General features: G+C 49.9%; 2 pseudogenes and 1 gene segment (V, D, J or C); 2 read left to right on the top strand and 1 right to left on the bottom strand.

Moving 5' to 3' along the window:
* LOC139268195 (Ig lambda chain C region-like) overlaps positions 1–20481 on the bottom strand; it is a 188175-nt gene that overhangs the window by 120768 nt on the left and 46926 nt on the right.
* LOC139270016 (U2 spliceosomal RNA) lies at positions 4177–4414 on the top strand (annotated as a pseudogene).
* Positions 4504–4671, top strand: LOC139269940 (U2 spliceosomal RNA; annotated as a pseudogene).

Here is a 20481-nt window from a genome sequence, read left to right as displayed (position 1 = left end):
GCAGGAAGAATGTTCCCAATGTTGGGGAAGTCCAGAATCAGGGGTCACAGTCTGAGGATAAGGGGTAAGCCATTTAGGACCGAGATGAGGAGAAACTTCTTCACCCAGAGACTGGTGAAGCTGTGGAATTCTCTACCACAGAAAGTATTTGAGGCCAATTCACGAAATATATTCAAAAGGGAGTTAGATGAAGTCCTTACTATTCGGGGGATCAAGGGGTATGGCGAAAAAGCAGGAAGGGGGTATTGAAGTTGCATGTTCAGCCATGAACTCATTGAATGGCGGTGCAGGCTTGAAAGCCTGAATGGCCTACACCTGCACCTATTTTCTATGTTTCTATGTTTCTATAACAGATTTCTGGCTTTCTCAAATGCAGCCTCTTGTGATTTCCCCCATACCCAGTCATCTCCCTTGCGTAGCAGCACATATAGCAAGGTGCTTAACCTGGGTAGGAGGAAATTACCCAAATAGTTGAGGAGTCCCAGGAACGTCCGCTGCTCCGTCACATTCTGCGTACTCAGCGCATTATTGATGGCCTCCGTCTGATGCCGTCTGCCGCGATTCTTAGATGTAGTCCTTACTACTAGAGGGATCAAGGGGTATGGCGAGAACGCAGGAATGGGGTACTGAAGTTGCATGTTCAGCCATGAATTCATTGAATGGTGGTGCGGGCTCGAGAGGCCGAATGGCCTACTCCTGCACCTATTTTCTATGTTTCTATGTTTCTATGTTTCTCCCCAATAACTTGACCACTGGCACCAGGAAAATACTCTTCAAGCATTTCAACCTGAGTCCCGCGCGATCTAGCCGACTTAGAAACTCTTCCACGTTCTTCAAGAGTTCGATGGTATTCCGACCTGTGACCAGTATGTCGTCCTGGAAAACGATGGTGCGCGGAACCGACTTTAGCAGGCTCTCCGTGTTCCTTTGAAAAATTGCCGCGGCCAATCGATTCCCAAACGGGCATCTGTTGTAGATGAACAGACCTTTGTGCATGTTGATGCAGGTGAGGCCTTTCAAAGATTCCGCCAGCTCCTGTAGGCCAAGTTCAGGTCCAACTTGGTGAACGTCTTTCCTCCAGCCAGGGTCGCAAATAGGTCGTCTGCCTTGCGTAGCGGGTACTGGTCCTGCAGCGAAAAACAATTAATTGTTACTTTATAGTCCCCACAAATTCTGACCGTGCCATCGCCTTTGAGAACCGGAACAATTGGACTGGCCCACTCGTTGAACTCCACCGGCGCGATGATGCCTTCTCGCTGCAGTCTGTCCAGCTCAATTTCCACTTTCTCTCGCAGCATGTGTGGCACGTGCCTTGTGGTGGATGGGTCGTGTACCGGGAACCAAGTGGATCTGCACCTTCGCCCCCAAGAAACTTCCAATGCCTCGCTCAAAACAACAACGGGAACTTGCTCAGAACCTGGGCACATGAGGCGTCGGCGACGGACGAAAGCGCTCGGATGTCGTCCCAGTTCCAAAGGATTTTTCCCAGCCAGCTTCTGCCGAACAGTGTGGGGCCATCTCCTGGTACAATCCACAGTGGGAGTTTGTGCACTGCTCCATCATCGAAGACTGTTACTGCTGCGCTGCCAATAACAGGGATCAGCTTTTTAGTGTAAATTCTTAGCTTGGTATGAATGGGGCTAAGCTTGGACCTGTGTGCCTTGTTGCACCACAGCCTGTCGAAGGCCTTTTTGCTCATGATGGACTGACTCACACCCATGTTCAGTTCCATGGATACTGGAATTCCATCCAGTTCAACTTTTCGCATGCTCGGTGGACATTTCCTGGTGAATGTGTGTACCCCAGACACTTCTGCCTCCTCAATTCGAGTCTCTAGTTCAGCCTGATCTGCCATGGATCGATCCTCCTCTGCAACGTGGTGGTTTGCAGGGTTTGCAGCTCGTCTGCACATTCGCTGGAGGTATCCCATTGTTCCATAGACTTTGCACACAGTGTTTGAAGCGGCATTGATGGACTCGATGATCACCTCCGCAGCGCAAACAAGGTGTTAACTGCCTCGCATTAACATTTGATGGCAGACTCTGGGTCATCTGAGGTCATGCAGCTGCAGGCGTGTACGTTCTGCCATATGCATTCCTACCTGAAAATGACATAAATTTGTGTACAGTACTTGCCGAAACCTCTTTGTACCATGAAATTTGTTTTGGTGTTATTGCGGGTGGTCATAAATGCCTGGGCTATCGTTATGGCGTTGCTCTATGTCCTGCAAGGCGCCTTAGTTCGGCGACGTAGCTCGCCACTTCCTGGCCTTCAAACCGTTGACACGTGTAAAATCAATACCTTGCCATCAGAACGCTTTCCTTCGGATTTAGGTGCTCCCGGACCAGCGTACACAGTTCTTCATATGATTTGGTTGTTGGTTTCACCGGAGTTAAAAGATTCTTCATGAGGCCATAGGTTGTTGCCCCACAGACGGTGAGGAGGATCGCCCTTCGTTTGGCAGCGTTCTCGTCCCCTTCCAGCTTGTTGGCCATGAAGTATTGGTCGATTCACTCCACGAAGATCTCCCAATTGTCCCCTTCTGAGAATTTCTCCAGGGTACCAACAGTTCTCTGCATTTTCGCATGATTGTTCATTATCTCGTCACCAGGTGTTAAGCTCATGATAAAGTAATGTAAGTGAGTATTGTAGACATGAGTGTGACCTTAGCTCCTTTATTCAAACTCCAAGTGCTGGTACAGTATGGGAGGCCTGCTTATATACAGTGCTCCCAAGGGATGCTGGGAGCCCTTGGGACTCCAACAGGTACGCCCTCTGGTGCCGGTGTGATACAGGTTACCTCGGGTTGCATACATAACATCCCTCACCTCTCCCTCTTCCCCCCCAGGGACAATAAAGGTATGTTCCCACCCCTCTCGCCAGGAACAATAAAGTTTATGTTCCCATCTCCCCCTACACCCCAGGGACAATAATGGTATGTTCCCTCCCGTCCCCCCGCCCCTTGGGGACAATAACGGTACGTCTCGCCCCAGCCTGGGGATAATAATGATATGTTCCCCGACCCGGGGACAATAATGGTATGTCCCTATGTTTCCCCTCCCCCCTCCCGGGGAAAATAATGGTATGCAACCCCGCCCCCCCCACCCCCGCTGCTCAGTATGCCATACAGAGACTGTACATGGCCTAGCAGGATGCCCTGGACCAGTTCTGGGCCTGGAAGGCCCGGCTGCAGACTGCACCACCTCAGCCTGGGCAGCAGCAGTCTCGGACGGCTGGGGTGCAGACAGCGCCAACTGCAATGGTGAAGTGGCAGTGGTGGGAGACGGAATGCTGATATCCTGAGAGAGGGCAACACCTTCCATTTCTACCGACCCACTGCCACTCCCCCTCAGCGCCTCAGCATCCGGACCAATCTCATCGAGCACAGATTGCTGGCCTGCTTCGGCACCGTGACCTCTCCATTGAACTGCGGGGAACCCAGAAATGATGGCAGCAGTCAGCGCTTGCATGGCATCGATCTGAGCGTGCACGGGAACAGAGCGTGTATGTACGGGAGCAGACCGAGCGTGCACGGGAACAGACTGAGCGTGCATGGGAACAGACTGAGTGTGTACGGGAGCAGCCCAAGCGTGCACGAGGGCAGACCGAGCGTGCACAAGATCAGACCGAGCATGCATGAGAGCGGACTGAGCGTGCACGAGAGCAGACCCAGTCTTTATGCCACCAAGCACTGAGCCCATTACAGCAGTAAGCGATTGCGTTGCACCGGCCTGTGCTGCAATAGCTGCTGCTCCCTCCCCCGTGACATGTGGCGTGAGTTCTGGGTCCCTACCCTCTCTCTGCGAGCCCACCATGCTTTGCAAGCTGCCAAGGATGGACTGCAAGGTGTGCTGGGAGACACGCGCAGTGCTGGAGGCTGACTCATCCAAACCCCTAGCAAGGGCACCCTGGCTCTGGGGCACCCTGGCTCTGGGGCACCCTCACTCTGGGGCACTCTCGCACTAGGGCACCCTGGCTCTGGGGCACCCTGGCTCTGGATAATCCTGGCTCTGGGGCACCCTCACTCTGGGGCACTCTCGCACTAGGGCACCCTGGCTCTGGATAATCCTGGCTCTGGGGCACCCTCACTCTGGGGCACCCTCGCACTTGGTCACCCTGGCTCTGGGGCACCCTCGCACTTGGTCACCCTGGCTCTGGGGCATCCTGGCTCTGGGGCACGCTTCTCGGCCTTTTGGCTAAGATCATGCGTAACTGACCTGACAGGGGAGTAACCATGACCCCAACGTGGTTCTCCCTGGATCAGGAAGGTGATTCTCCTATGCTTTTTTGAAACAGGAGGTAGGTGGGGTGGTTTGACCCATCCACCTCCACGAAGGTGTGTGGGGGGCCTGACCCATCCACCTCCATGGCACGAACCTGGTATTGCAGTACTTCCAGGAACGGTGCAGTGGCTCGAGGCCTTTTGGCTAAGAGCATTGGCGCAGAGTGATCCTTGATGTGTGCAAGGTGACCTCTGGCGTTTGTGAGTTGACAAAGAATTGGAAAGATTGGCAACGAAAAAAAAAAAAATCTGTTCTTATCAGTTTAATATGCCCTATGGGGACATGATATTGAATTGATTTTTGGACAGGGAGCTGGATCAGGGGCATGCCCCATCCACTCCATGCACCGACCTGGTATTGCAATATTTCCAGGAACGGTGCAACTTCGCCTCTCGGCCTTTTGGCCTAAGATCAAACACATTGGCGCAAAGTGATCTTTGGCGTTAGAGTTGATCTGGAACGAAATTGGATTTAAAAAAAAAAAAAAATCCTGGCTCTGGGGCACCCTCACTCTGGGGCACCCTCGCTCTGGGGCACCCTGGCTCTGAGGCACCATTGCCATTGGACCCAGAAGCTCGCTGTGCAGGAGCTGCAACAATGGTTCATAAGAACATAAGAACCAAAGAATTGGAGCAGGAGTAGGCTATTCGGCCCCTTGTGCCTGCTCCACTATTCAATGAGATCAGGGCACACTTTCTACATCAACTCCACTTTCCTGCACTGTCCCCATATCCCTTGATTGCCTTAATATCCAAAAATCTTTCGATCTCCGCCTTGAATATCCTTCTTCCTAGGCAGTCTGGTCTGACCTCAAGCGCACAATAATTAGCAGCTGTGAAGAAACTCTTGGTTACTCTACCAGGAAACATCAAGTCTGGTTCGATGAGGAGGACCAGGAGATCCAGGAGCTAATAAACTGTAAATGCAAGGCATTCTTGAATTGGAAACAACACCACAACTCGAGAGAAAGAAAGCAGATCTATAGACAACTGAAGGCCGAAGTCCAACAACAAACTCGTGACCTAAAGAACAGATGGTGGGTGGAAAAAGTGCAGGAGATCCAGCAACTACTCGACAACCACGACGTGCATGGATTTTTTAGCACATCAAGACCACCTATGGCCCAAGCACTGAGGTCCTACTGTGCTGAGAGCTAAGAATGGAGGAGTGCTCATCAAGGTCAGAGATGCAGTCAGTGCCTGCTGGAAGGAGCACTTCGAGGATCTCCTCAACCAAGGATCTGTCTTTGACGTGAGTGTCCTTGACTCCATCCCACAGCAAGCTGCCCACCACCACCTCAGCACAATCCCAGCCCGGCATGAGGATGAAAAGGCCATCCGACAACTGAAGAACAACAAGGCCTCAGGAGCAGATGGAATCCTCGCCGAAGTACTAAAGCATGGCGGAGAAGTACTCTTGACGCAAATCCATGACCTCATCTCTCTTATCTGGAAGGAGGAGAGCATGCCTGGGGATCTCAGAGACGCCATGATCGTAATCATCTTCAAGAAAGGGGACAAATCCGATTGCGGTAATTACAGAATAGTTACCCTGCTGTCTGCCACTGCAAAGATTATCGCAAGAATCCTCCTCAATCGTCTCCTCCCAATGGCTGAAGAGCTCCTTCCAGAGTCACAATGTGGATTCTGCCCACTAAGGGACACAACAGACATGGTCTTCACCACACATCAATTTCAAGTGAGATGCAGGGAGCAGCATCAACCTCTGTACATGGCCTTCTTTGACTTCACAAAGGCCTTCGACTCTGTCAACCATGAGGGATCATAGAGTGTCCTTCTCAAATTCGGCTGTCCTAAAAAATTGTCACCATCCTGTCCTGAATATACTCAAAGACTGAGCCTCCACAGCCCTCTGGGTAGAGAATTCCAGAGATTCACCAACCTCTGAGTGAAGAAGTTTCTCCTCATCTCAGTCCTAAATGGCCAACCCCTTATTCTGAGACAGTGACCCCTGGTTCTAGACTCCTCAGCCAGAGGAAACATCTTCTCCCTGCATATACCCTGTCAAGCCCTGTCAGAATTGTGTATGTTCCAATGAGATCCCCTCTCATTCATTCAAACTCTAGAGCATATAAGCCCAGTCTACTCAATCTCTCCTCATAGGACAATCTCCACATTCCAGGAATCAGCCTGGTGAACCTTTGTTGCACTTCCTCAATGGCAAGTATATCCTTCCTTCAGTAAAGAGAACAGAACTGTACACAATACCCCTGGTGCCTTCTCACCAGGGCCCTGTATAATTGTAGTAAGACGTCTTTACTCTTAAACTCAAATCCTCTTGTAATCAAGGCCAACATACCATGTGCTTTCTTAATTACTTGCTGTCCCTGTATATTAACTTTCAGTGATTATTGTACAAGGACAGCCATATCCCTCGAAGCACCAACATTTCCCAATCTTACCATTTAAAACATACTCTGCTTTTCTATTTTTCCTACCAAAGTGGATAACTTCACATTTCTCCACTTTATATTCCTTCTGCCATGTCTTGCCTGTTCACTTAGTCTGTCTACATCCCCTGGTAGTCTCTTTGCATCCTCCTCACAACTTACATTCCCAGCAAGCTTTGTATCATCAGATTGATGAGAATCAGAAGATTATTTCCTGGGATGAGTGCGTTGTCCTGTGAGGAGAGATTGAGTAGATTGGCACTAAACTCTCTGAGCTTGAGAACAATGTGAGCTGATCTCATTGAAACACTTCAGATTCTGAGGGGGATTGACAGTGTAGATGCTGAGAGATTTTTTCCCTGGCTGGAGAGTCTAGAATTAGGAGGCATAGTCTCAGGATAAGGGGCAGGCCCTTTAAGACTGAGAGGAACAGGAATTTCTTCAGTCAGAGGGATGTAAAACTTTGCAATTTTCTCCCGAGAGGTCTATGGATGCTCATATATATTCAAGGCTGAGATTGCTAAATTTTTGGACTCGAGGGGAATCAAGGGATATGGAGATCATAGATTCATAGAAATTTACAGCATGTAAGGAGGCTATTTCGGCCCATCGTGTCCGTGCCGGCCGACCAAGAGCTATCCAGCCTAAAAATAGATAGTGCGGGAAGGTGGAGTTAAGGTCCAACTTCAGCCATGATCTTATAGACCAGTGGAGCAGGCTCAAGGGGCTGTAAGGCCTACTTCTGCTGCTATTCCTATTGTCCTTATCTTATGTTCTTATGATTCTAACAGTGCTCCAAACAAATGGCCAGGAAGTCCTTTAACTTTATGAGGGCTGGGCAACTGGAATAAATCAGCAGGCAAACATGATAGGGCAGTGGTATTTGGAATGTACAAAATGCGGTCACCATTACTTTCATTATTTGCATTGGTCAATATGTAAAAAGGGCACCAAGTATTGTATCATTCAGGTAGTACCGAGACTGTGTCAGCATCAAAGGATTTTGTGAGATTGGGTCAATGTTTAAAAGGGTGTCAAGGACACTATTCATTTAGGACATCCCCAAATGAGGTCACTATTTAGGCTCTCAGAGACAGTGAGTCAGCGTATAAAGGGATGCCGAGGACAGTAGACAGTCAGGGAGTCCTTGGACTGTATCAGTGTTAACAGGGGTTTATGAGAGTGTCTCAGTTTATAAAAGGGTACCAAGTATTTCAGAAATTCAGGGCAACCCCAGGCACTGTCTCTATCACAAGACATAACGGGAATTGTGCGGGAAGGTGGAATTGAGGTAGAAGATCAGCCATGATCTTTTTGAGTGGCAGCGCAGGCTCGATCGGTTGAATAGCATTCTCCTGCTCCTATTTCTTATACTTTTATCATAAATACAACAACAACAAAAACATACCTTTATACAGCACATTTAAAGCAGTAAAACACCACAAGGCGCTTCACAAGAGCGTTATCAAACAACATTTGACACTGAGCCACATAAGGAGATATTAGGGCCAATGGCCAAATACTTAGTCAATGAGGTAGGTTTTAACGAGAGTCTGAAAGGAGGAAAGAGTCGGAGCCAGGCGGAGAGGTACAGGGCGGGATTTCCAGAGCTTAGGGCTTCAGCATCTTCAGGCACGGCAACCAATAGTGGAGCCCTTATAATGGGAGGTGCACAAGAGGCCAGAATTGGAGGAGCGCAGCTATCTGCAAGGATTGTAGGGCTAGAGGATATTATAGAGATAGGGAGGGCCAAAGCTATGGAGGGATCTGAATATCAGGGTGAGAATTTTAAAATCCAGGCAATGCTTAACAAGTATCCAATGTAGGTCAGCGAGTACAGGGGCGGTGGGTGAACAGCACTTTGAGAGAATTAGAATACAGGCAGTAGTGATTTATATGGCCTAAGGTTTACGTAGAGTAGAATGTGGGAAGCCGGCCAGGAGAGCATTGGAATAGTCAAGTCTAGAGTTAACAAAGGCATGGATGGGGGTTTCAGCTGGGGATGTGTTGAGGCAGGGGCGGAGATGGGCGATGTTACAGAGGTGCCAATTGGCAGTCTTCGTGATGGCATGTGTTCAGAAGCTCATCACGTGTCAACTATGCCACCAAAGTTCAGCTCAGTCAGTTGCAAGGGAGAGGGATGGAATTGGTGGCTAGGGAACGGATTTTGTGGTGGGAACAAAGACAATGGGTGAGAAATTATTTATACCCAGGAATGGCCGGTATCATTTGAAAAGTTGGAGAATTAGCGCCAGGTGCTAATGCTTTAGATTGTACGCAAAATTCATTCTGACCACTCAAAGAAATGATTGGAGCGCTAATTCAAGTCTTTAAGACCAAGCTCATTGGCATTACACTCAAAAGGTGGACCAATATCACGTGCAGTTTAATTGCAAGTCATCATTTTCACCGGCTGGTTCTAGTTCTTAAAGGGGAGGCTGATTGATGCTGCAGAAGCTCATTCTCAGCATTGCTGGCTGTGCAGCTGCCTCAGCAAGGAGCAGGACAAGGACAAGGAGCCAGAGGACAGAAGCAGCTGTACTCATGGCAGATCCACGTCCCAGGGAGAGAGCCTGCACATTCTGCAATGAAGCATTGGAGGCATTGGTGTTCACTATGTTTATCCCATCCAATATTTCACTCTCTTCCTCCTTATCTTCAACATTTGCATGGTCCCCCTCTTTTGTGAAGATAGAGGCAAATGATTCATTAAGTACCTTACCCCCATCCTCCGCCCTACTCTTTCCTTACTTATCTTCTTGCTCTTTATCAACTGAAAAAATATCTTTGTGTTTTCTTTAATTCTACTCACCAGTATATTTTCATGCTCTCTCTTTTCTTTCCTAATTGTGTTTGTGATGTCACCCCTACACTTTCTATCCTCTTCTCGGCTTTCTGCAGTATTGAGCTCTGGATATCTGATCTAAGCTTCCCTTTTTGCCTTATCTTCCCCTTTCTGCCCCTAGTCATCCAGGGGCTTTTAAATTTGGCAGTTCTTCCATTTTCTTTGTGGGAACATGTTTACTCTGAACCCCTTGTTTCTCCCTCTTGAATGCCTCCCACTGTAGCTTAAGTAGCTGTTTCCAGTCCACTTTGGCTAAATCACTTCTCAACACAGTAAAATTGGCCTTCCCCCAATTTAGAACCTTTACTCCAGTTTTATCTTTGTCCTTATCCATAACTATGCTAAATCTAACTGAATTATCATCACGACCACAACAATGCTCTCCCACTGATATCCCTTCCACCTTCCCAGCTTCATTCCCTGACACTCAATCCAGAACTGATCCCCCACACTCTTGTTAGGCTGGCTAACTGGCTAAAAACCTTCTCCTGAATACAGTTTAGGAATTCTGGGCCGCCTGTACCTTTTACACTGATTGTATCCCAGCTAATATTGGGCTAAATAAAATCCCCCACTATTACTGCCCTATTGTTTTTGCACTTGTGTTAAATGATCCTGCAAATGTGCTCTCCTATCACCCTCGGACTGTTTGCGGGTTGATAGTACACTCGTTGCAATGTGATTGTCCCTATTTTATTCCTTAGTGCAATCCATATAGCATCAGTTGAAGATTCGTCTAACATGGCATGCATACTCACAGCTATAATTGTTTCTTTAACCAATAATGTTACGATGCCTCATTTTAAACCCTCTCTCTATCTCATCTGAAAGCCCCGTAACCAGGAACGTTGAGTTGCCATTCCTGTCCCTCTTTCTACCCATGTCATTGGCAGTCTGACATGTCTGGCAGTGCACCCTCCCCCTTCTGAATGGATTGCAGCCGCTCTGTGATATCTTTGTCTCTCGCACCAGGGAGGCATCATACCATCCTGGACTCATGACTATGGCCACAGAAACACCTGTCTGCTCCCCTGACTATAGAATCCTCTATAACTATGGCTTTCTTGACCTTTCTCCTCCCTCGCCCCCCCCCCTTGTCCACCGCCCCACACCCCCTTGTCCACCCCCCACCCCCCCCTTGTCCACCCCCCACCCCCCCCTTGTCCACCCGTCCCATACAGCGGAGCCACACATGGTGCTATGGTCTTGGAGCAGGCTGAATTATCCTTGGGAAACATCTCCCACACCGAATTTCAGAACACAAAACTGGTTAGAGAGCGAGATTCCCCTTAGGGTTCTCCTGAAATACCTGCCTATTCTTCCAATCTCAGAAGCTGGAGCATTCAGGATTTGGAATACACATTTGAGCTTGAAGCTGGTTGGAAGTGTTTGGAGTAAACTCTCTATTCACTGGCACCTCCTTGGAGCAACCTCTCTCACCATTGACAGATCGCTTCTGTCATCTCAACTTCAGCTGCCAGATATTCCATCCGCATCGGTGCCCTTGAAAAAATCTCACCTTGGTCCTCAGAATCCCACCATGATCAGCCCCAACACCAGCATCACCAGACGCACCAGCAGCACCAGACACACCAGCATCACCAGACACACCAGCATCACCAAACACACCAGCATCACCTGACACACCAGCATCACCAGGCACACCAGCAGCACCAGGCACAGCAGCATCACCAGACACACCAGCATCACCAGACACACCAGCATCACCAGACACACCAGCATCAACCGACACACCAGCATCACCAGACACACCAGCATCACCCGGCACACCAGCATCACCAGACACACCAGCATCACCCGGCACACCAGCATCACCAGATACACCAGCATCACCAGACACACCAGCATCACCAGACACACCAGCAGCACCCGGCACACCAGCATCACCAGACACACCAGCAGCACCCGGCACACCAGCATCACCAGACACACCAGCATCACCAGACACACCAGCAGCACCAGACACACCAGCAGCACCCGGCACACCAGCATCACCAGGCACACCAGCATCACCAGACACACCAGCATCACCAGACACACCAGCATCACCAGACACACCAGCAGCACCAGGCACACCAGCATCACCAGACACACCAGCAGCACCAGACAAACCAGCAGCACCCGGCACACCAGCATCACCAGACACACCAGCATCACCAGACACACCAGCATCACCTGGCACACCAGCATCACCAGACACACCAGCATCACCAGACACACCAGCAGCACCTGGCACACCAGCATCGCCAGACACACCAGCATCACCACACACACCAGCAGCACCAGGCACACCAGCATCACCAGACACACCAGCATCACCCGGCACACCAGCATCACCAGACACACCAGCATCACCAGATACACCAGCATCATCAGACACACCAGCAGCACCCGGCACACCAGCATCACCAGGCACACCAGCATCACCAGACACACCAGCATCACCAGACACACAGCATCACCAGACACACCAGCATCACCCGGCACACCAACATCACCAGACACAACAGCATCACCAGACACACCAGCAGCACCCGGCACACCAGCATCACCAGACACACCAGCAGCACCTGGCACACCAGCATCACCAGACACACCAGCATCACCAGACACACCAGCAGCACCAGACACACCAGCATCACCAGACACACCAGCATCACCAGACACACCAGCATCACCAGACACACCAGCAGCACCAGGCACACCAACATCACCAGACACACCAGCATCACCAGAAACACCAGCATCACCAGACACACCAGCAGCACCAGACACACCAGCATCACCCGGCACACCAGCAGCACCAGACACACCAGCATCAGCAGACACACCAGCAGCACCCGGCACACCAGCATCACCCGGCACACCAGCAGCACCAGACACACCAGCATCACCCGGAACACCAGCATCACCAGACACACCAGCATCACCAGACACACCAGCATCACCAGACACACCAGCATCACCAGACACACCAGCATCACCAGGCACATCAGCAGCACCTGGCACACCAGCATCACCAGACACACCAGCATCACCCGGCACACCAGCATCACCAGACACACCAGCATCACCAGACACACCAGCATCACCCGGCACACCAGCATCACCAGACACACGAGCATCACCAGACACACCAGCATCACCAGACACACCAGCATCACCAGACACACCTGCAGCACCTGGCACACCAGCATCACCAGACACACCAGCATCACCCGGCACACCAGCATCACCAGACATACCAGCATCACCAGACACACCAGCATCACCAGACACACCAGCATCACCAGACACACCAGCATCACCCGGCACACCAGCATCACCAGGCACACCAGCATCACCCGGCACACCAGCATCACCAGGCACACCAGCAGCACCAGACACACCAGCATCACCAGACACACCAGCAGCACCAGACACACCAGCATCAACAGACACACCAGCAGCACCAAGCACACCAGCAGCACCAGACACACCAGCATCACCAGCCACACCAGTATCACCAGACACACCAGCATCACCAGGCACACCAGCATCACCCGGCACACCAGCATCACCCGGCACACCAGCATCACCAGACACACCAGCATCACCGGACACACCAGCATCACCCGGCACACCAGCATCACCAGACACACCAGCATCACCGGACACACCAGCATCACCAGACACACCAGCATCACCCGGCACACCAGCATCACCGGACACACCAGCAGCACCAGGCACACCAGCATCACCTTGCACACCAGCATCACCCGGCACACCCGCAGCACCAGACACACCAGCAGCACCCGACACACCAGCATCACCAGACACACCAGCATCACCAGACACACCAGCATCACCAGACACACCAGCAGCACCAGACACACCAGCATCACCAGGCACACCAGCAGCACCAGACACACCATCATCACCAGACACACCAGCATCACCAGACACACCAGCATCACCAGACACACCAGCATCACCCGGCACATCAACATCACCAGACACACCAGCATCACCAGACATACCAGCAGCACCAACCACAGCATCAACATTCTCCGTAATCACCTGATGCTGCACAGGACACGGGGCATCAGCACCTGAAGACATTGCTGCCCGGGAGGCCAGGGATACCCTCACCGTGGCCACATTTACTTCCCTTCACACTGTGCACTGTGGCTGCCACATGATGCACCAGTTTGGCACCACCCCACAACAGCACCATACAGTACCCCTACAATGCACAAATCATTCCTTTCACACTCAGCACCATTGCGGGAGTAATGTTATGTCTCGCTAATCACTGCAACTCACTGAGACACTTCCACTGTCCAAGAAGGCAACATGTTAAAAATAAAGATTTACTATTTGGCTAAAAGAGCCAAGTGCCTACCCTTGTGTGCTTAGTTGGTATGATTGGACGAGGTGAGGGTGAGTGCGAGGGGTGGCTGGTGAGAAAGGGATGTGATAATGGAGATAGAGAGAGGGGATGAGTGGAGGTGCAAGCTAAGTTGGTGTGAGTAAGGAAGTGCAGGATTAGGGAAGGTAGAGTGATGGGGATGTGAGGATTGGCACAGCAGGATGAGGTAGAGTGTGGCTTTTCAGTAAGGATCTGTGTTGTGTATGGAGAAAGAGTCAGACTGAACACTGAGCTCAAAGTAAAGTGTGAGTTTAGTCTTTAATTGCAGGTCTCCAGAGTGCCTCTCCAACCTGTGAAACCTCCTTAAATACCTGCGCTCCCAAGGGATCCCCCCAAATTCAAAAGTGTAACTATTTACAATGTGAGTCGATCTGGGGCCCTTCTTGCCCTGGTTGATCATCTCGGTGTGAAAGCTGGTGTTGAATCATTTGTTGGGCCCTCACTGGGCTGCTGTGGAGCTGGCCTTGCTGGGCTGCCCCCTGGTGTGTTGGGCCCTGCTGGGCTGTTGCGGATGATGGGTTCTGCTTCATGGTCAACCGTGGTGCCGGTTGCCCCTCGTGTGTATGTTGGGGGATCAAAAACGGTAGGGTCCAAGGTGGGTTGCTCAGGATAGTCCGTGAATCTGAGTTTGATTGGTCCAAGTGTTTCTGTTGAATGAGTCCATTTGAAAGTTTGACGCGAAACACCCTGCTCTCCTCTTTGGCCATGACAGTGACGGAAAGCCACTTGGGATCTTGTCCATAATTGAATACAAATACAGGATCATTGATTTCAATCTCGCGTGACACATTTGCGCTATCATAGTGTGTACTTTGTTGAAGCCAGCCTGCTCTCTACCTGTTCATGTAGATCAGGGTGAACTAACGAGAGCCTTGTCTTAAGTGCTCTTTTCATGAGCCGTTCAGCAGGTGGGATCCCAGTGAGTGAGTGGGGTCCTGTGTGGTAGCTAAGCAGGACTTGGGATGGGCGAGTTACCCTCTTCAAGCCTTGCTTGATGGTTTGCACTGCTCTCTCTGCCTGCGCATTGGACGCTGGTTTAAACGGGGCAGATGTGATATGTTTGATCCCGTTACGGCTCATGAATTCTTCGAACTCAGCACTGGTAAAATATGGTCCGTTGTCGCTCACCAGCACATTGGGTAGGCCGTGTGTGGCAAAGGTGGCCCCCAGGCTTTCAGTAGTGGCAGCGGATGTGCTAGCCGAAATTATCTCCCATTCAATCCACTTGGAGTACGCTCTTCAACCTCAAAGGAACATTTTAACCAAGAACAGTCCTGCACAGTCAACGTGTACTCTAGACCACGGTTTGGAGGGCCAAGATCATAAACTTAGCGGCACCTCCCTGGATACATTGCTTAACTCCAAGCATGTATTACATCTGTGAACGCAGGACTCTAAGTCCACATCGATACCGGGCCACCACACGTGGGATCTGGCTATCGCCTTCATCATTACAATGCTCGGGTGGGTACAGTGGAGGTCATTGATGAAGGTGTCTCTGCCCTTCTTGGGGACCACTACTCGATTGCCCCACAGAAGGCAGTCTGCATATATAGACATTTCATCTTTGCGCCGCTGGAAAGGCTTTATCTCTTCCTGCATTTCCACTGGGACACTGGACCAGCTCCCGTGAAGCACACAGCTTTTGACTAGAGATAATAAGGGGTCCTGGCTTGTCCAGGTTTTGATCTGTCGGGCAGTGACGGGTGATTGCTCACTCTCAAATGCTTCCATAACCATGCCTAGATCTGCGGGCTGCGCCAATTCCATCCCTGTGGTGGCCAATGGCAGCCTGCTGAAAGCATCGGCGCAGTTTTCTGTGGCTGGCCTGTGGCGGATAGCGAAGTTGTATGCGGACAACATAAGCGCCCATCTCTGGATGCAGGCTGATGTGTTGGTATTTATCCCTTTTCTCTCGGAAAACAGCGATATAAGTGAATTATGGTCAGTTTCCAATTCAAATTTTACCCCAAACAGATATTGATGCATTTTCTCTACCACATATGCACACGCTAACGTTTCTTTCTCAATCATGCTCTAGGCTCTCTCAGCCTCAGACAGACTTCTGGATGCAAAAGCAACTTGTTGCATTTTCCCGAAATCATTAGCTTGTTGCAATATATACCCGACGCCATCTGACGACGCATCACATGCTAGTACCAAACGCTGACATGGATCATACAACACAAGCAATTTGTTTGAGCATAGCAATTTTCTCGCTTTTACAAAGGCATTTTCTTGGCTTTTGCCACAAACCCATTCATCCCCTTTTCGTAGTAAGATGTACAGTGGTTCTAACAGTGTGCTGAGACCCTGTAAGAAGTTACCAAAGTAGTTCAGGAGTCCCAGAAACAACCGCAGCTCCGTCACATTCTGCGGCCTCAGCGCATTCTCGATTGCCTCCGTCTTCGCGTTGGTGGGCCTGATGCTGTTCGCCGCAATCCTTCTTCCCAGGAACTCCACTTCAGGCACCAGGAAAATGCACTTTGAGCGTTTTAACCTGAGCCCCATGCAGTTGAGTCGACTAAGAACCTCCTCCATGTTCTGCAGGTGCTCGACTGTGTTCCGACCTGTGACCAAGATGTCGTCCTGGAAGACCACGGTGTGCGGGATTGACTTCAGTAAGCTTTCCATGTTTCTCTAGAATAGCGCTGCCGACAATCAGATTCCAAACGGGCATCTGTTATAAACAAAAAGACCTTTGTGCATGTTAATGCAGGTGAGGGCCTTCGATGATTCCTCCAGTTCCTGCATCATGTAGGCTAAAGTCAGATCCAGCTTCGTGAACGTCTTTCCTCCCGCCAGCATTGCAAAGAGGTCGGCAGCCTTTTGTAGTAGCTATTGGTCCTGCAGGGTGAAACAATTGATAGTTACTTTGTCATCGCCACAGATTCTGACGGTGCCATTTCCCTTGAGGACTGGGATGATAGGACTGGCCCACTCATTGAACTCGATCCGCGAAATGATGCCCTCTCTTTGCAGCCAGTCTAGCTCGATCTCTACCCTTGTACGATACTGCTCTCGCCTTGTAATGGATGGGTTGTGCCGCCGGAATTAGGTGGATCTGCATTTTTGATCCTTGGAATTTCCCGATGAATGGTTCAAACAGAGAAGAAAATTTGTTTAAGACCTGGGCACACGAAGTGTCGTCAGCGGGCGATAGCACTCGGACGTCATCCCAGTTCCAGCGTATCTTTCGCAGCCAGCTCCTGCTGAGCAGCGTGGGACCATCGCCCGGTACCACCCAGAGTGGTAGCTTTTGCACCGCTCCATCGTAGGAGACCTTTATGGTAGCACTGCCGATTACAGGAATCAGTTCTTTCGTGTAAGTTCTTAGTTTCGTGCGAACTGGAGTTAAGACTGACCTCGAGGCCTTGTTCCACCACAACTTTTTGAAAGTCATTTTGCGCATGATGGACTGGCTCATGCCCGTGTCCAGCTCCATTGAGACCGGGAGTCCATTTCGTTCAACATTTAGCATTATCGGGGGACAATTCGTGGTGAATATGTGCACCCTATGTACCTCTGCCTCCTCGATCTGAGGCTCTGGTTCATCGTGATCCTGTGTGGATCTGTCCTCCTCTGGTGGTTTGCAGATTTAACAGGCTTTGCAGCTTACCTGCACACTCGTTGGAGGCGTCCCATTGTACTACATTCCCTGCAAACGTAGTCTTTGAATCGGCATGAATAGAAGCGATGATCACCCCCGCAGCGCCAACAAGGTGTTAATAGCTTGCACTCATCACCCTTGATGGTGGACTCTGAGACATCTGCGGTCATGTAGCTGCAGGTATGTGTGACCTGCCCTGTACGTTATGATTCAAAAACAACATCAGTTTGTTCACTGTATTTGTAGCAGCAATTTGGTGCTGAGAGATTTGCTTCCTATTGTCATTGATGGCAATGAACGCCTGGGCTATCGCTATGCCCTTAATTAAGGTTGGGGTCTCTACAGTCAAAAGTTTGCGAAGTATGGTTTCATAGCCAATCCCAAATATGAAAAAGTCTCTGCGCATGTGCTCCAAATGTCCTTCAAATTCGCAATGTCCTGCAAGGCGTCTTAGCTCGGCAACATAACTCGCCACTTCCTGGCCTTCAGATCCTTTTGCAGGTGTAGAACCGATAACTCAGCATCAGAATGCTTTCTTTTGGGTTCAAATGCTCTCGGACCAGTATGCACAAATCAGCGTACGATTTCTCCGTGGGTTTCGCTGGAGTGAGCAGATTCTTCATGAGGCCATAAGTTGGTGCCCCACAGATGGTGAGGAGTTTCGCCCTTCGTTTGGCAGTGCTCTCTTCCCCATCTAGCTCATTGGCCATGAAGTATTTGTTGAGTCACTCCACAAAAGTTTTCCAATCATCTTCCTCCGAGAATTTCTCCAGGATGCCCACTGTTCTCTGCATCTTTGGGTTCACTATCTGTATCTCGTCGTCAGTTGTTGTGTATGGAGAAAGAGTCAGACTGAACAGTGAGCTCAAAGTAAAGTGTGACCGTAGTCTTTTATTGCAGGTCTCCAGAGTGCCTCTCTAACCTGTGAAGCCTCCTTAAATACCTGTGCTCCCAAGAGATTATGGGATCCTTTGGGACTCCAGGGGATAAGCCCTCTGATGGCTGTACAGAGTAAATACAAGTATACATAAATAATAGTTTGTGATCCACTGAGATCATTGAAAGGTTTGCACCACTGCAGCCAGGTCCTCTGATGACATTCCTGCTTGAGTCCTGTGCATTGTGCAACCAGGCTGCATTGGTCTCCTGTGGAGGTCCCTCCCGCCCATTAGAAGGGAAGAGAACCTTCCTGCACAGAATATTACCAGGTTTTAGTGGCTAAATATTGCATAAATATGACATAAATTCACTGCAGTATAGGGGACTGGAGGGTGATCTGATAGTGTTGTGTAAAATGTGAACCATTTCTATCGGGTCGATGCAGAGAAACTATTTCCTCTGGTGTGGGATTAAAGACCTGGTGAAATAAAGGTACAATTAGATCTAGGCCTTTGAGGAGCCAGGTCCGGAAGCACTTTTCGGCAGGAAGTGTAGTGGGAATGTGGGTATTCCCACCCCAGTGGATACAGGGCCAAGTGGGGCTTCCAAGGCTGAGATGGAAGATATTTGTTAGATAAGGGTATCACTTGATATGGAGCAAGGAGGGAAAATGGAGCTGGCCTGCAGATTGGCCAGGATCTATGTGAATGGGGAGCAGACCCAATGGGCCGAATGGCCTGCTCCTGTTCCCAATGTTACTATATCCCTAGTCCTAATATCCTATATTACTGAAAGGATCAAAGTGGGCCTGCACAGAATGGATAATAATGGACAATGAAGAGCTGAGCACAAACGTTGGACCCACCGCAGCATCCTGGGGGACGGAGATCTCCAGACACATCCTGCTTCACACTTGGCAGAGCTTATTGCAATATTGTCCGGGTCCCTATACCTCGGTTCCCGCCCGTCCGGCGTCTGGTGTCTGTATCATCCCCTGAAACATTCAGAGCATTTTAATTCCACTGACATTTCAGATCAGCCATGATCTCATTAAATGGTGGAGCAGGGTCGAGGGGCCCAGTGACCTCCTCCTGCTCCTAATCCTTATCAAACCCAGGTTATTTCAGGGCCTGGGCACATTGTTCTGTCTGAGGTTTGAATGTTACTTTATTCCTCCTGTTGGTCGAAAGCCCGACCTCTTCCTGTTCTAAGGACACAGATTGGTATTCCAATTGTGAAAGCTCAGTGTGAGATGAACAAGAGCGAGTTCTCATGGTCGGGGGCGGTATGAAACCTTGAGAGGTGTCTGAGAATTGGGGGAATGCAATTGGTGCATGGCCATGTGTGAGCCGGGTCCCAGCACAGAAGGAAAAGGGAGCTGTTTGGGTTCAGGGGCCCGGCTTTCAGTACATCCAGACATGGACAAGGGACCAGCATATTATTCCAATCTTTGGGCTGTTTCATTTCATAACACCCAACATCAATTTATAAACACTTACATAACACCTTTCCATGAAGGGGGATGTCCCGCTGTCCCACTGACTGGAAATAATGTCAATGTTGCTATTTGCTGATCCCACGGGAGGTGTTCCTTGATTATAAATAAGGAATTTCTCTCAATCTCACATCTGACAGTCAGTTGGAGCCCTGTGTCCAGAGCCAAGAGTCACCATCACTTCTCTGTCAGAATGAGAGATCTGTTCACCGCCTATCCATTCACCGTGCTACCGACACTGACACAGACAGGAATGATTTACTGTCCCATTGTAGCATTCCTTGGAATCCCCGGGAAGTGACTATATTCCGGGACTAAATGTTCAGACCAGGGGTTAACTACATTACTGATCCTATCTCGGTAACTGTCCTTTTTCGCTGCGTTTTTCCAAGTCCATTCATTATCAGAAATTCAGTGAATATATTTCCCGCTCTCCCGTGTTCCTTAACTGAGCGTTTTATTGACATTAGAATGTTAATTTTAAACATCATTTATTTCCTTCATTTACTGACATTGGGACTGGTGCA

Source organism: Pristiophorus japonicus, chromosome 8 (assembly GCF_044704955.1).
Source record: "Pristiophorus japonicus isolate sPriJap1 chromosome 8, sPriJap1.hap1, whole genome shotgun sequence".
NCBI lineage: Eukaryota > Metazoa > Chordata > Chondrichthyes > Pristiophoridae > Pristiophorus > Pristiophorus japonicus.
The sequence above is the reverse complement of the archived record's forward strand: the minus strand, read 5'-3'. Positions and strand labels throughout refer to the sequence as shown.